General features: G+C 40.7%; 1 protein-coding gene across 2 annotated transcripts in view; it reads left to right on the forward strand.

The window, feature by feature from the left end:
* LOC126094910 (serine/threonine-protein phosphatase 6 regulatory ankyrin repeat subunit C-like) overlaps nucleotides 1-15,335 on the forward strand; it is a 314,292-nt gene that overhangs the window by 69,338 nt on the left and 229,619 nt on the right. The gene's annotated exons all lie outside the window — the stretch shown is intronic.

A 15,335-nucleotide genomic window follows, 5' to 3' on the forward strand; every position in this document is an offset into this window, starting at 1 on the left:
AATTTAATAGTCATGGGTGACTGGAATTCGAGAGTAGGAAAAGGGAGAGAAGGAAACGTAGTGGGTGAATATGGATTGGGGGAGAGAAATGAAAGAGGAAGCCGTCTGGTAGAATTTTGCACAGAGCACAACTTAATCATAGCTAACACTTGGTTTAAGAATCATGAAAGAAGGTTGTATACATGGAAGAACCCTGGAGATACTAAAAGGTATCAGATAGATTATATAATGGTAAGACAGAGATTTAGGAAACAGGTTTTAAATTGTAAGACTTTCCGGGGGCAAATGTGGACTCTGACCACAATCTATTGGTTATGACCTGTAGATTAAAACTGAAGAAACTGCAAAAAGGTGGGAATTTAAGGAGATGGGACCTGGATAAACTGAAAGAACCAGAGGTTGTACAGAGTTTCAGGGAGAGCATAAGGGAACAATTGACAGGAATGGGGGAAAGAAATACAGTAGAAGAAGAATGGGTAGCTTTGAGGGATGAAGTAGTGAAGGCAGTAAGGATCAAGTAGGTAAAAAGACGAGGGCTAGTAGAAATTCTTGGGTAACAGAAGAAATATTGAAATTAATTGATGAAAGGAGAAAATATAAAAATGCAGTAAATGAAGGAGGCAAAAAGGAATACAAACGTCTCAAAAATGAGATCGACAGGAAGTGCAAAATGGCTAAGCAGGCATGGATAGAGGACAAATGTAAGGATGTAGAGGGTTATCTCATTAAGGGTACGATAGATACTGCCTACAGGAAAATTAAAGAAACCTTTGGAGAAAGGAGAACCACTTGCATGAATATCAAGAGCTTTGATGGAAACCCAGTTCTAAGCAAAGAAGGGAAAGCAGAAAGGTGGAAGGAGTATATAGAGGGTCTATACGAGGGCGATGTACTTGAGGACAATATGTTGGAAATAGAAAAGGATGCAGATGAAGATGAAATGGGAGATATGATACTGCGTGAAGAGTTTGACAGAGCATTGAAAGACCTGAGTCGAAACAAAGCCCCGGGAGTAGACAACATTCCATTAGAACAACTGACAGCCTTGGGAGAGCCAGACCTGACAAAACTCTAACATCTGGTGAGCAAGATGTATGAGACAGGCGAAATACCCTCAGACTTCAAGAAGAATATAATAATTCCAATCCCAAAGAAAGCAGGTGTTGACAGATGTGAAAATTACTGAACTATCAGTTTAATAAGTCATAGCTGCAAAATACTAACACGAATTCTTTACAGACGAATGGAAAAGCTAGTAGAAGCCGACCTCGGGGAAGATCAGTTTGGATTCTGTAGAAATACTGGAACACGTGAGGCAATACTGACCTTACGACTTATCTTAGAAGAAAGATTAAGGAAAGGCAAACCTACGTTTCTAGCATTTGTAGACTTAGAGAAAGCTTTTGACAATGTTGGCTGGAATACTCTCTTTCAAATTCTGAAGGTGGCAGGGGTAAAATACAGGGAGTGAAAGGCTATTTACAATTTGTACAGAAACCAGATGGCAGTTATAAGAGTAGAGGGACATGAAAGGGAAGCAGTTGTTGGGAAGGGAGTAAGACAGGGTTGTAGCCTCTCCCAGATGTTATTCAATCTGTATATTGAGCAAGCAGTAAAGGAAACAAAAGAAAAATTCGGAGTAGGTATTAAAATCCATGGAGAAGAAATAAAAAGTTTGAGGTTTGCCGATGACATTGTAATTCTGTCAGAGACAGCAAAGGACTTGGAAGAGCAGTTGAACGGAATGGATAGCGTCTTGAAGGGAGGATATAAGATGAACATCAACAAAAGCAAAACGAGGATAATGGAATGTAGTCAAATTAAGTGTTGGTGATGCTGAGGGCATTAGATTAGGAAATGAGACACTTAAAGTAGTAAAGGAGTTTTGCTATTTGGGGAGCAAAATAACTGATGATGGGCGAAGTAGAGAGGATATAAAATGTAGACTGGCAATGGCGAGGAAAGCGTTTCTGAAGAAGAGAAATTTGTTAACATCGAGTATAGATTTAAGTGTCAAGAAGTCATTTCTGAAATTATTTGTATGGAGTGTAGCCATGTATGGAAGTGAAACATGGACGATAAATAGTTTGGACAAGAAGAGAATAGAAGCTTTCGAAATGTGGTGCTACAGAAGAATGCTGAAGATTAGATGGGTAGATCACATAACTAATGAGGAAGTATTGAATGGGATTGGGGAGAAGAGAAGTTTGTGGCCCAACTTGACCAAAAGAAGGGATTGGTTGGTAGGACATGTTCTGAGGCATCAAGGGATCACCAATTTAGTATTGGAGGGCAGCATGGAGGGTAAAAATCGTAGAGGGAGACCAAGGGATGAATACACTAAGCAGATTCGGAAGAATGTAGGTTGCAGTAGGCACTGGGAGATGAAGAAGCTTGCAAAGGATAGTGTAGCATGGAGAGCTGCATCACACCAGTCTCAGGACTGAAGACCACAAAAACAGACTGATAGCTACCCAATATGTTCATTGCATCACTTCTGTCAGTGTTTTGCAACAGTTGAATTTACAGAGCAACTTTCATACACATTGGATCTCTAGCATGTACACATTTCAAGTCAGTTGTGGCTCAGAAAAGTATGAAAGTATGAGGTCATTGGAAAACTTCCAGTATCAACGGGTTTCTTTACAATGTTACTTTCATATGTAGGGTTTTGCAACCCACTCCACTGTTGGTATCATTGGGCAATGGCATTGGACTCTTGACCTTCCCTGGTGTCAGAAGTCTTCTTTCATCCTCTCTTTCTTGTTTCATAGGGTTTGGATGGCGAATCCTCTTCAGGTTCACAATCCCAGGCATAAAGTTTTGCACTACGACAGTAGTATCCGTTTCAACTACAGAACCCAGATTGTCCTTATTACATTTTCAATGTTTTAAATGATTAATGGAAAATCTCATATAAAGATGTGAAACAAATACTAACAAAGAGATAGAGGGGCTGGTCAATACTTACCTCAGCTCAGTACAGCCGATAGATACACATAAAACAGAACCGAAAATTTACGTTCCTAGCTTTCAGAACAAATGTTCCTTCATCGGGGGGTAGAGAAAGAAAGGGAAGAGGGGAAATTAGATTCAGTTACTCACAACCCAGGTTATGAAGCAACAGGGAAAGGAAAATTGGGACGGTAGCAAGGATGGAGGCATGGTTGTCAGAGGGAAGCCCCTCTATCTCTTTGTTAGTATTTTCAATGTTTTATCATTTTAGTCCTATAAGTCCTTCTTATATATTAAAGTCTTCTTATATATTAACATTTGCTTCAGAATTGTAAAATTGCTTACTTTAAGTGTGTACATACATAGTTTGAAAATAGGCCCTTTGGAATTTTAAGTTTTAAGTAGACCTACATAAGTTAAGTACAGACAAAATTGTAGAAGAACATTAGTGTATCTTACAAAAATTAAGAAGTTTTCCTGAAATCAATTGTGGTTAATACAATGCAAAATTATATACGTTTGTTGAGTAGCAGTGTATCCATTTTCTCAATATGCTTCTTATTCTTGCAATAAAGTTTAAGTAAGATTTAAATTTGAATTTTTCATCCACTATACATGACACTTTTAGGTATTGCATATTTTAAACACAACTCAATAAATTCAGAAGACAAAATTTCAGTACAATATACAATAATGTAAATGGAAGAATTTGAATTTTTCATCCACTATACATGACACTTTTGGGTACTGCATATTTTAAACACAACTCAATAAATTCAGAAGACAAAATTTCAGTACAATATACAATAATGTAAATGGAAGAACATTACACAGTTGGGATCCTTGTGTTAGCCAAGCACATAGTACTTAAAGTCATTAATACTCTCTTGAGGTAGCACATCTGTGAAAAGGTTTTCTTTCAACATTACCAGTGTGTACATGTGAGTTTTGATATAGGACTTTTCCTACAATTTCACAAGGTATATCATCAATGGGGGAAAGGAACAAAAGAGTAACCCACTTCATATAATTTTGCCCATAGCATAACTGAATCATAGCTAACACTTGGCTTAAGAATCATGAAAGAAGGTTGCACACATGGAAGAGGACTGGGGACACCAAACAGTTTCAGATAGATTATATAATGGTAAGACAGAGATTTAGGAATCAAGTTTTAAATTGTAAGACATTTCCAGGGGCAGACATGGACTCTGACTGCAATTTATTGTTTATGAACTGTAGACTAAAACTGAAGAAACTACAAAAAGGTTGGAATCTAAGGAGATGGGACCTAGACAAACTGAAAGAACCGTAGGTGGTAGAGAGAATCAGAGAGAGCATTAGGGAAAGATTGACAAGAACATAGGAAAGAAATACAGTAGAAGAAGAATGGGTAGCTTTGAGAGCTGAACTAGTGAAGACAGCAGAGGATCAAGTAGGTAAAAAGACAAGTGGTAGTAGAAATCCTTGGGTAACAGAAGAGATGTTGAATTTAACTGATGAAAGGAGAAAATATAAAAATGCAGTAAATGAAGCAGGCAAAATAGGAGTACAAAAATCTCAAAATTGAGATCAACAGGAAGTGCAAAATGGCTAAGCAGGGATGGCTACAGGACAAATGTAAGGATGTGGAGCATATATCAGTAGGGGTAAGAGAGATACTGCCGTCAGGAAAATTAGAGACCTTTGGAGAAAAAACAACCACCTGGATGAATATCAAGAGCTCTGACGGAAAAACAATTCTAATTAAAGAAGGAAAAGCAGAAAGGTGGAAGGAGTATATAAAGGGTCTACACAAAGGAAATGCACTTGAGGGCAATGTTACAAAAATGGAAGAGGACATAGAGGAAGATGAGAAGAGAGGTATGATACTAAGTGAAGAATTTGACGAAACACTGGAAGACTTAAGTCAAAACTAGGCTCTAGGAGTAGACAACATTCCGTTAGAGCTATTGATATTGTTGAGCAAGCCAGCCATGACAAAACTCTACCATCTGGTGAGTAAGATGTGATGTGTTGGCAAATGTGCCAACACCTTGTAGATAGAGGAGGCCGAAATGCACGCTATCTAACGCAGACGGGCGTGAATTCTGGAACAGGATACGTAATTAATGCTATAAAGAAAAGTACGTATCGTCTGTTTACTTAACTTTAATTCATCCTTGTAGTACATCGCTCTTGACTATACAAATGAGACTCTCTCCAGATATGGTTAATGGCGCCTTGCTAGGTCGTAGCCATGGACTTAGCTGAAGGCTATTCTAACTGTCTCTCGGCAAATGAGAGAAAGGCTTCGTCAGTGTAGTCGCTAGCAAAGTTGTCGTACAACTGGGGACGAGTGCTAGTACGTCTCTCTAGACCTGCCGTGTGGTGGCGCTCGGTCTGCAAATACTGACTGTGGCGACACGCGGGTCTGACATGTACTAATGGACCGCGGCCGATTTAAAGCTACCACCTAGCAAGTGTGGTGTCTGGCTGTGACACCACAAGATGTAAGAGACAGGCAAAATACCGTCAGACTTCAAGAAGAGTATAGTAAATCTAATCCCAAAGAAAGCAGGTGATTACAGGTGTGAAAATTACCTAACTCTCAGTTCAATAAGTCATGGCTGCAAAATACTAACACGAATTCTTTACAGACGAATGGAAAAACTGGTAGAATCCAACCTCAGGGAAGATCAGTTTGGATTCTGTAGAAAAGTTGGAACACTGACCCTACGACTTATCTTTGAAGATAGATTAAGGAAAGGCAAACGTACATTTCTAGCATTTGTAGACTTAGAGAAAGCTTCTGGCAATGTTGACTGGAATACTCTCTTTCAAATTCTGAAGATGACAGGAGTAAAATACTGGGAGGAAAAGGCTATTTACAAATTGTACAGAAACCAGATGGCTGTTATAAGAGTTGAGGAGCACAAAAGGGAAGCAGTGGTTGAGAAGGGAGTAAGATAGGGTTGTAGCCTATCCCTGATGTTATTCGATCTGTATAATGAGCAACCAGTAAAGGAAACAAAAGAAAAATTTGGAGTAGCAATTAAAATCAATGGAGAGGAAATTAAAATTTTGAGATTTGCAGATAACATTGTAATCCTGTCAGAGACAGCAAAGGACTTGGAAGAGCAGTTGAATGTAATGGATGGTGTCCTGAAAGAAGGATATGAGATGAACATCAACAAAAGCAAAACAAGGATAATGGAATGTAATCAAATTGAATCAGATAATGCTGAGGGAATTAGATTAGGAAGTGAGACAATTAAAGTAGTAAATGAGTTTTGATATTTGGGGAGGAAAGTAAATAAAATAACTGATTTTGGTCAAAGTAGAGAGGATACAAAATGTAGACTCTCTATGGCATGGAAAGCATTTCTGAAGAAAAGAAATTTGTGAACATCTAATGTAGATTTAACTGTCAAGAAGTCTTTTCTGAAAGTAGACGATAAATAGTTCAGATGAGAAGAGAATAGAAGCTTTTGAAATGTGGTGCTAGAGACAAATGCTGAAGATTAGATGGGTAGATCACATAACTAATGAGGAGGTATTGAATAGAATTGGAGAGAAGAGAAATTTGTGGCACAACTTGACGAGAAGAAGGGATTGGTTGGTAGGGCATATTCTGAGGAATCAAGGGATCACCAATTTAGTATTGGAGGGCAGCATGGAGGGTAAAAATCAAGAGGGAGACCAAGAGATGAATACACTAAACAGATTCAGAAGGTTGTAGGTTGCAGTTGGTACTGGGAGATGAAGAAGCTTGCACAGGATAGAGTAGCATGGAGACCTGTATCAAACCAGTCTCTGGACTGAAGACCACAACAACAACAACATGTTATTAGTAACATGTTATTGAAAATGGCCTATCATGGGAAAAATGCAGCTTAGACAGCATTTTAACATAGTATGACATTCTTGATTAAAAATTGGCAATGGCAGGGCCTTTTTTGTGGGAGAAGAGTCTCGGTAGTTCATTGAGCCTCACCTCCCCAGGAAATTTTGGCTAATGTTCTATTTATACTTTTTGTTTTTAATTGTTCTATTATTTACTTTTATATTGTTTTGCATGACCATTTTGTCTTGTTCTGAGTTTATTGATGCATCTGAGTCAATGGTTGTTTTGTCATTGGGATTGTTTCATCTGTTATGTTGTCTTGTAGGGTGATTTCCTATGTCCCATGTCATGTATGGTCATTCCTGTCTCTATACTGTGTGGATTGCTTGTGAAATTTTGTCTGTGATGGTGTTTGTTCTGACCAATCATCCAGCTGTCATATCTTTTGTCATATGTCATTGTCATGCTGTTGTGGTCATATGTGTCCAAACATGTTACAATATAATGTGGGTGTTCCACTGTGCCAATTTCTCCATATGTGCATATCTCTGTGTCTTTTAGTCCAACATGATAGAGATGCTGTGGGTAAGGTCCATGCTCTATGAGAAAATGGGTCATACCACTTGTCAGATCTATATATTTGATGCTCATTCATTCTTAGATGTTTGGGAAGAATGTGTGTACTCTGCGGCCTTTGTCTGTTGTATCCCATTCAGTATGCCAGATGTCATTTTGCCATTAATTAAGTTGTTTCTTGTCCATTATTTGTTGGCCTGTAATTTTGTTTACTTTGTCCTGTGATCCCTTTTTCGTCCAGCATCCTGCAACTCTGAAACATATGGTAATGTCTATTGGGTACACCCAGGACAATGTATAATGCCTTTATAGATATTGTCCCAAATGCACCTGATATTCTAAAAAGGATGCTTCTCTATCCGTATTGTACTGTTGTTTTGTGTGACAGAGATGGTGGGCCCATGCGCTGGCTGCAAAGCTCAGAATGGAATCAACCAAGGCAATATGGTAGGTTTGTATCATATGTAGTGGTAGTCTAAACTGTGCAGCATTGAGTCTGGCTAGTTTATGCATCAATTTCGTCACTTTGTCAGTCACGAGTTTTGCATGTTCTTTGAATGAGAGTTCTCCATCAAAATACTCTGAGATATCTTGTCATAAATTTTTGTTTTATGGTGGTATAGTCAAGTCTGATTGTTGGATTTCTTTGTAATGCCCCCTTCAGCAGTATGCAGGCAATTGTTTGACTGCTATTTGAAATTTGTTGTTGTTGTTGCACCAGTTATTTACTTTTCTCAGTATCTGTATTGCCATTGGTTCAGAAATTCTCTTAAGCTGGCCAATGTAATCACCATTATGTTGTCTTTGTACGCAATTACCCCTGTCATGCTGTTGTCCTCATCAAAAGTGTTTAAAAGAGGTTGTATAGCAGTGTCCCAGAATACAGAACTGCATGAAGACTCCTGTGGGCAGCCCTCTGTTATTCTTTTGATGATACTCTGATGGCCTGCATGCCATTCTGCAACTCTATTTTTGCAGTAGTGTAGGAGACTGTAATATAACAATGTGAGTATCTGTGTTTCCCGAAATCTTGCAAATAGTGCAGGCCACCAGGCATTATCAAAGGCACTGGCTGTATCAATTAGGCTCACACATATTTGCCTTGTGTTATTTGTATTGTCTGCAGTGCATTGGTAATGGCATCTTATATAGATTTCTATGGTATAAATGCAAATTGATGGGGACTAAAGCTGAAGAGCTGTCTGTGTGACTGACATCTGTCGCACAGCAGTCTCTTCTGGACCTTGACCAACCTGTTTATCAAGCATATTGGTCTATATGTCTTCAGATTCATCATGTCTCTGTCCTCAGTTTTCTTGATGATTACTACATTTGCAGATTTACATGTTGTGCATATCTTGCATTGTTGTAAGGCATCATTCAGTAATTCAGTCAGAAATGATATGATCTGCTGTGTTGTATTCCTGAAAGTTCCTAGGTGAATTCCATTGGGGCCTGGGCCTTTTTTGTATTTGAGTTTGTTAACTGCCAGGGAAACCTCCAAAGGGACTGACTACTTGGTCAGTAGCTTAGTTCCAATTAGTTGGTGGAGATTGCCATATTGTTTTTGATTCTGAATTGGGTCATTGTCCGGGAGAAGGTTTTGTACTAGGTATCCTGCAGAACTTCTCCAGTATCGGGTAGTGGAGCCATCTTGTTGTCTCAGTGTGGACGGTAGAAATGGTGATTTGATTTTGTGAGTCTGCAGTTTGTATGGTTCTCTCTGCATATTATTTTCTAACTGACTCCACACATAGTTGTCCCAGTGGTCCTGTCTTGTCTTGTTAAGTTTGGTGTCTTTAGCATTGTGATGGATTTGAAGTCTTATTTCCCATTCTTATGCTGTTTTTGATCGTTGTTAGTAATTTTTGTCTCATGAGTCTTTCTGGAGTATTCTCAGCATTGTGGACCATGGCATTCCCTGCTTACATTTTTTGTTTGCTACTGCAGCTGATTGGGCTTTTTTTAGTATATTTGTCAGTGTGTAAGCAATACTACCATGCACAGAATAGAGGGGTAAGTTATTGATCTCGTCACTCAGTCTGTCAGTCTGTCCTATGCAGCAGCAACCATGGGTGCTGTGTCGTCGTAACTGCCGTCTGCTTCACGTCTGCTGTGCAGCGAGCTACCTTAATTTAAGTATTAACTGTATTTTTCTTACTTGTCACTTCTTCTTCCGTGTGTTTTTGCTTTTAGGAAGCTTTAATTGCCAAGTGCTATTAATAGTTCCATAGATTTCGTGTTTGTTTTGAATACAGTCAGAGTCCCTTTAGTCAACCATAGTGCCAGTAGTGCTAGTGTTTATTTTCAATACAGTCCAGAGACAGGTAGTGCTATTTTCATTGTTTTCTACAAGAAGTGGCTAGCAACCACAATTTATTGACTAAACAGCCGCCTTTAGTGAATTAGCAGTCTAGTTAAAGGTTGATTAACTCTCTTCAGTAAATTGATTCCTTAGGATGGATAGGATGTGTGACTGCTGTGTACAGACGCAGGAGAAGCTGGCCACTGTTCGCGAACAGCTGAGCGTGTTGATGGCCGCGGTCAGCCGTCTTCAGGCTGCTGCCTCGGAGTGTAGCGGCAGTGGGGAGTCTGGTGCGTCGCAAGGTACACCCCAGGTGTTACATGCTTCACCCACTGTCCCTGCTGTCGAGACATCTTCGCGGGTACTGGGCGCGGTTGGGCCACCCTCTCCCCAAGGGGAGTGGCGGGTTCAGCGGCGTTCGCGGCGCACGAGGCGGAGGGTCAATGAGGAGGCTGGCCGTGTGGCATCGCCCGCTCTGCCTGTGAGTGGACATGTGGCTGCTCCTTCAGCAAGGTCCGAGCAGGCACACGGGGGGAGGGGTTTATTAGTTATTGGGAGTTCCAACGTTAGGCGGGTGATGGAGCCCCTTAGGGAAATAGTGGGAAGGTCAGGGAAGAAGGCCAGTGTTCACTCTGTCTGCTTGCCGGGGGGTCTCATCCGAGATGTGGAGGAGACCCTACCGGCGGCAATAGAGAGCACTGGGTGCACCAGACTGCAAATTGTTGCTCATGTCGCCACCAATGACTCCTGCCGTCTGGGTTCAGAGGTCATCCTCAGTTCGTACAGGCGGTTGGCGGAATTGGTGAAGGCGGAAAGCCTCACTCACGGGGTGGAATCAGAGCTAATTATTTGTAGTATCGTTCCCAGAACCGATCACGGTCCTCTGGTTTGGAGCCGAGTGGAAGGCTTAAACCAGAGGCTCAGACGATTCTGCGGAGATCTGGGGTGCAAATTTCTCGACCTTCGCTATCGGGTGGAGAAATGTAGGGTCCCCCTGAATAGGTCAGGCATGCACTACACGCCGGAAGTGGCTACAAGGGTAGCGGAGTACGTGTGGAGTGCACATGGGGGTTTTTTAAGTTAGAGAATTCCGTCCCTAGGCCCGACAAGACGCCTCCTGAGATGCGGCAAGGTAGGAGTAGGCAAAATGCAACAGGGAATAACAGTATTAATGTACTGATAGTAAACTGCAGGAGCGTCTACAGAAAGGTCCCAGAACTGCTCTCATTAATAAACGGTCACAACACCCATATAGTACTAGGGACAGAAAGTTGGCTGAAACCAGACGTAAACAGTAATGAAATCCTAAACTCAGATTGGAATGTATACTGCAGAGACAGGCTGGACAGTGAAGGGGGAGGCATGTTTATAGCGATAAGAAGTGCAATAGTATCGAAGGAAATTGACGGAGATCCGAAATGTGAAATGATTTGGGTGAAGGTCACGGTTAAAACAGGCTCAGACATGGTAATTGGATGTCTCTATAGGCGCCCTGGCTCAGCAGCTGTTGTGGCTGAGCACCTGAAGGATAATTTGGAAAATATTCCGAGTAGATTTCCCCACCATGTTTTAGTTCTGGGTGGAGATTTTAATTTGCCGGATATAGACTGGGAGACTCAAACGTTCAAACGGGTGGCAGGGGCAAAGAATCCAGTGAAATTTTTTTAAGTGCTTTATCAGAAAACTACCTTGAGTGGTTAAACAGAGAACCGACTCGTGGCGATAACATATTAGACCTTCTGGTGACAAACAGACCCGAACTATTTGAAAAAGTTAACGCAGAACAGGGAATCAGCGATCATAAAGCGGTTACGGCATCGATGATTTCAGACGTAAATAGAAATATTAAAAAGGGTAGGAAGATTTTTCTGTTTAGAAAAAGTGACAAATAGCAGATTTCAGAGTACCTGTTGGCTCAACACAAAAGTTTTGTCTCAAGTACAGATAGTGTTGAGGATCAGTGGACAAAGTTCAAAACCATTGTACATTATGCGTTAGATGAGTATGTGCCAAGCAAGATCATAAGAGATGGAAAAGAGCCACCGTGGTACAACAACAGAGTTAGAAAACTGCTGTGGAAGCAAAGGGAACTTCACAGCAAACATAAACATAGCCAAAGCCTTGCAGACAAACAAAGATTACGCGTAGCGAAATGTAGTGTGAGGAGGGCTATGCGAGAGGTGTTCAATGAATTCGAAAGTAAAGTTCTATGTACTGACTTGGCAGAAAATCCTAAGAAATTTTGATCTTATGTCAAAGCGGTAGGTGGATCAAAACAAAATGTGCAGACACTCTGTGACCAAAATGGTACTGAAACAGAGAATGACAGACTAAAGGCCAAAATACTAAATGTCTTTTTCCAAAGTTGTTTCACAGAGGAAGGCTGCACTGTAGTTCCTTCTCTAGATTGTCGCACAGATGACAAAATGGTAGATATCGAAATAGACGACAGAGGGATAGAGAAACAATTAAAATCGCTCAAAAGAGGAAAGGCCTCTGGACCTGATGGGATACCAGTTCGACTTTACACAGAGTACGTGAAGGAACTTGCCCCCCTTCTTGCAGCAGTGTACCGTAGGTCTCTAGAAGAGCGTAGCATTCCAAAGGATTGGAAAAGGGCACAGGTCATCCCCGTTTTTAAGAAGGGACGTCGAACAGATGTGCAGAACTATAGACCTATATCTCTAACGTCGATCAGTTGCAGAATTTTGGAACACGTATTGTGTTCGAGTATAATGACTTTTCTGGAGACTAGAAATCTACTCTATAGGAATCAGCATGGGTTTCGAAAAAAGCGCATGGGTTTCGAAAAAGACGGTCATGTGAAACCCAGCTCGCGCTATTCGTCCACGAGACTCAGAGGGCCATAGACACGGGTTCGCAGGTAGATGCCGTGTTTCTTGACTTCCGCAAGGCGTTCGATACAGTTCCCCACAGTCGTTTAATGAACGAAGTAAGAGCATATGGACTATCAGACCAATTGTGTGACTGGATTGAAGAGTTCCTAGATAACAGGACGCAGCATGTCATTCTCAATGGAGAGAAGTCTTCCGAAGTAAGAGTGATTTCACGTGTGCCGCAGGGGAGTGTCATAGGACCGTTGCTATTCACAATATACATAAATGACCTGGTGGATGACATCGGAAGTTCACTGAGGCTTTTTGCAGGTGATGCTGTGGTGTATCGAGAGGTTGTAACAATGGAAAATTGTACTGAAATGCAGGAGGATCTGCAGCGAATTGACGCATGGTGCAGGGAATGGAAATTGAATCTCAATATAGACAAGTGTAATGTGCTGCGAATACACAGAAAGATAGATCCTTTATCATTTAGCTACAAAATAGCAGGTCAGCAACTGGAAGCGGTTAATACCATAAATTATCTGGGAGTACGCATTAGGACTGATTTAAAATGGAATGATCATATAATGTTGATCGTCGGTAAAGCAGATGCCAGACTGAGATTCATTGGAAGAATCCTAAGGAAATGCAATCCGAAAACAAAGGAAGTAGGTTACAGCATGCTTGATCGCACACTGCTTGAATGCTGCTCAGCAGTGTGGGATCCGTACCAGATAGGGTTGATAGAAGATATAGAGAAGATCCAACGGAGTGCAGCGCGCTTCGTTACAGGATCATTTAGTAATCGTGAAAGCGTTACGGAGATGATAGATAAACTCCAGTGGAAGACTCTGCAGGAGAGACGCTCAGTAGCTTGGTACGGGCTTTTGTCAAAGTTTCGAGAACATACCTTCACCGAAGAGTCAAGCAGTATATTGCTCCCTCCTATGTATATCTCGCAAAGAGACCATGAGGATAAAATCAGAGAGATTAGAGCCCACACAGAGGCATACCGACAATCCTTCTTTCCACGAACAATACGAGACTGGAATAGAAGGGAGAACCGATAGAGGTACTCAGGGTACCCTCCGCCACACACCGTCAGGTGGCTTGCGGAGTATGGATGTAGATGTAGATGTAGATGTATGTGTGTCCGTGTCAGTAGTCGTTGATGTGTTTGTGACTATTACATTGTGATCACTACATGTGACTTTTTCTAGGACATGCCCATTTACAATGTGTGTGACTGAGTTTTCATTTACAAAAATAATTTCAGTGTTAATGGTTCCATCTGCGTATCCACAGAAGGTTGGTGGCTGTTCTGCTTTATTCAGTATGAGAAGTGTGCAGTAATTTATTGTGTTTACAGTGTCCTGTCCTCTAGTGTCCATTCTGTCAGCATGCCAGAGGGTTGAGTGTGCATTAATGTTGGTGTCTATCAGTAGGTGTCTGCTTCTGGTGAACTGTGTTATCTCCCATATTTTATTTGTGAGTGGTTCTATTTCAAATGAGTATTGAGCATACCTAGAAGAGATTATCTTCCCTGAGCTGCGTGATTTCTATTGTTACTTTGTGTTTGGTGTTCAGCTGAGTAATTTGTGCAACTGTTATCTGTATGTTTTCCAGCACAATTGTTGCCTTTGCATGTGTGGAACCTATTGTTACAGCGTATTGTCTCATAGTGCCAGGTATTTTCCCATTGTGCACGTATGGTTCTCTTTGGCAAATTATATCAGCTGCTATGTCCTCTGTTAGTTTAATTAGCTATGTTCTCACTAAGGTCTTTCTCATGTAGTTTAAGTGCATAAGTTTCATTTTGTTGGTGGATATTTTGAATAGGTATAGCTTTTATATCCTACCTCTTTAGGGTCATAGTAAACATCCACGTGTGCCCTTACAAAATCCTTATAAATTCATTTCCAGTCCATTCCTTCACCCATTATTGAGCATGTGCCTGTCCCAGGCGTTTGATTAAGATCATGTGGTCTGTAGGGAGATTTGCCATTTGGAGTATCATTCTATCAATTTGTTTGGTAGCTGGGATACATGTTTTATCCCCTTCTCGATATTCCAAATGTATTACCATTCTTAGGGATGTTTGTAAAATGTCTTTATTTTCTAGTCTGCTGAGAGATGGGTTACTTCAAAGTTCTTTGTATATTAATTCTCTGTTGTCTGTTGTACTTTGTTTGTTGTCTTTATTACATGATGCTTCATTTCTCATCATGTGTAATTGATAGAGGAAACAGAGAAGATACAAAGAAGAGCAGCACATTTTGTTACAGGTTCATTTAGTAAGTGTGAAAGTATCACAGAGATGCTCTGCTAACTCCGTTGGCAGATGCTGCAAGAGAGGCTTTCTACATGATGCTGTGCCTTACTGTTAAAGCTCTGAGAGCATGCATTCCTGGAAGAGTCAACCAGTATATTACTTCCTCCTATGTATATGTCATAAAAAGATCGTGAAGATAAAATCAGAGAGATTCAAGCCCATACAGAGCCTCACCAGCAATCATTCTCCCAGTGAAATATTTGCGACTAAAACAGGAAAAGAGGCCAGTCACACTGGCACACAAAGCAGTCTGCTGCACACACAGTGAGGTGCCTTGCGGAGTATGGATGTAGATGTATGATCAGTGGCCATCTATATTTATTTTTGTTAAAATGAAAGGATTGGTAACAACTAAAAGCCACAGCTGTGTGGCTATTCACACACATTTTTATTGAAATGAAAGACTCATTGGCATCACACTGCTGCTAGGATTAGCTTGCTATACTCCAAAATAGTGTGAAAAAGACAGTATGTAGAAAAATGTAAAATAATATGACAATT

The sequence above is a fragment of the Schistocerca cancellata genome, chromosome 1 (genome assembly GCF_023864275.1).
Source record: "Schistocerca cancellata isolate TAMUIC-IGC-003103 chromosome 1, iqSchCanc2.1, whole genome shotgun sequence".
NCBI classification, from domain to species: domain Eukaryota; kingdom Metazoa; phylum Arthropoda; class Insecta; order Orthoptera; family Acrididae; genus Schistocerca; species Schistocerca cancellata.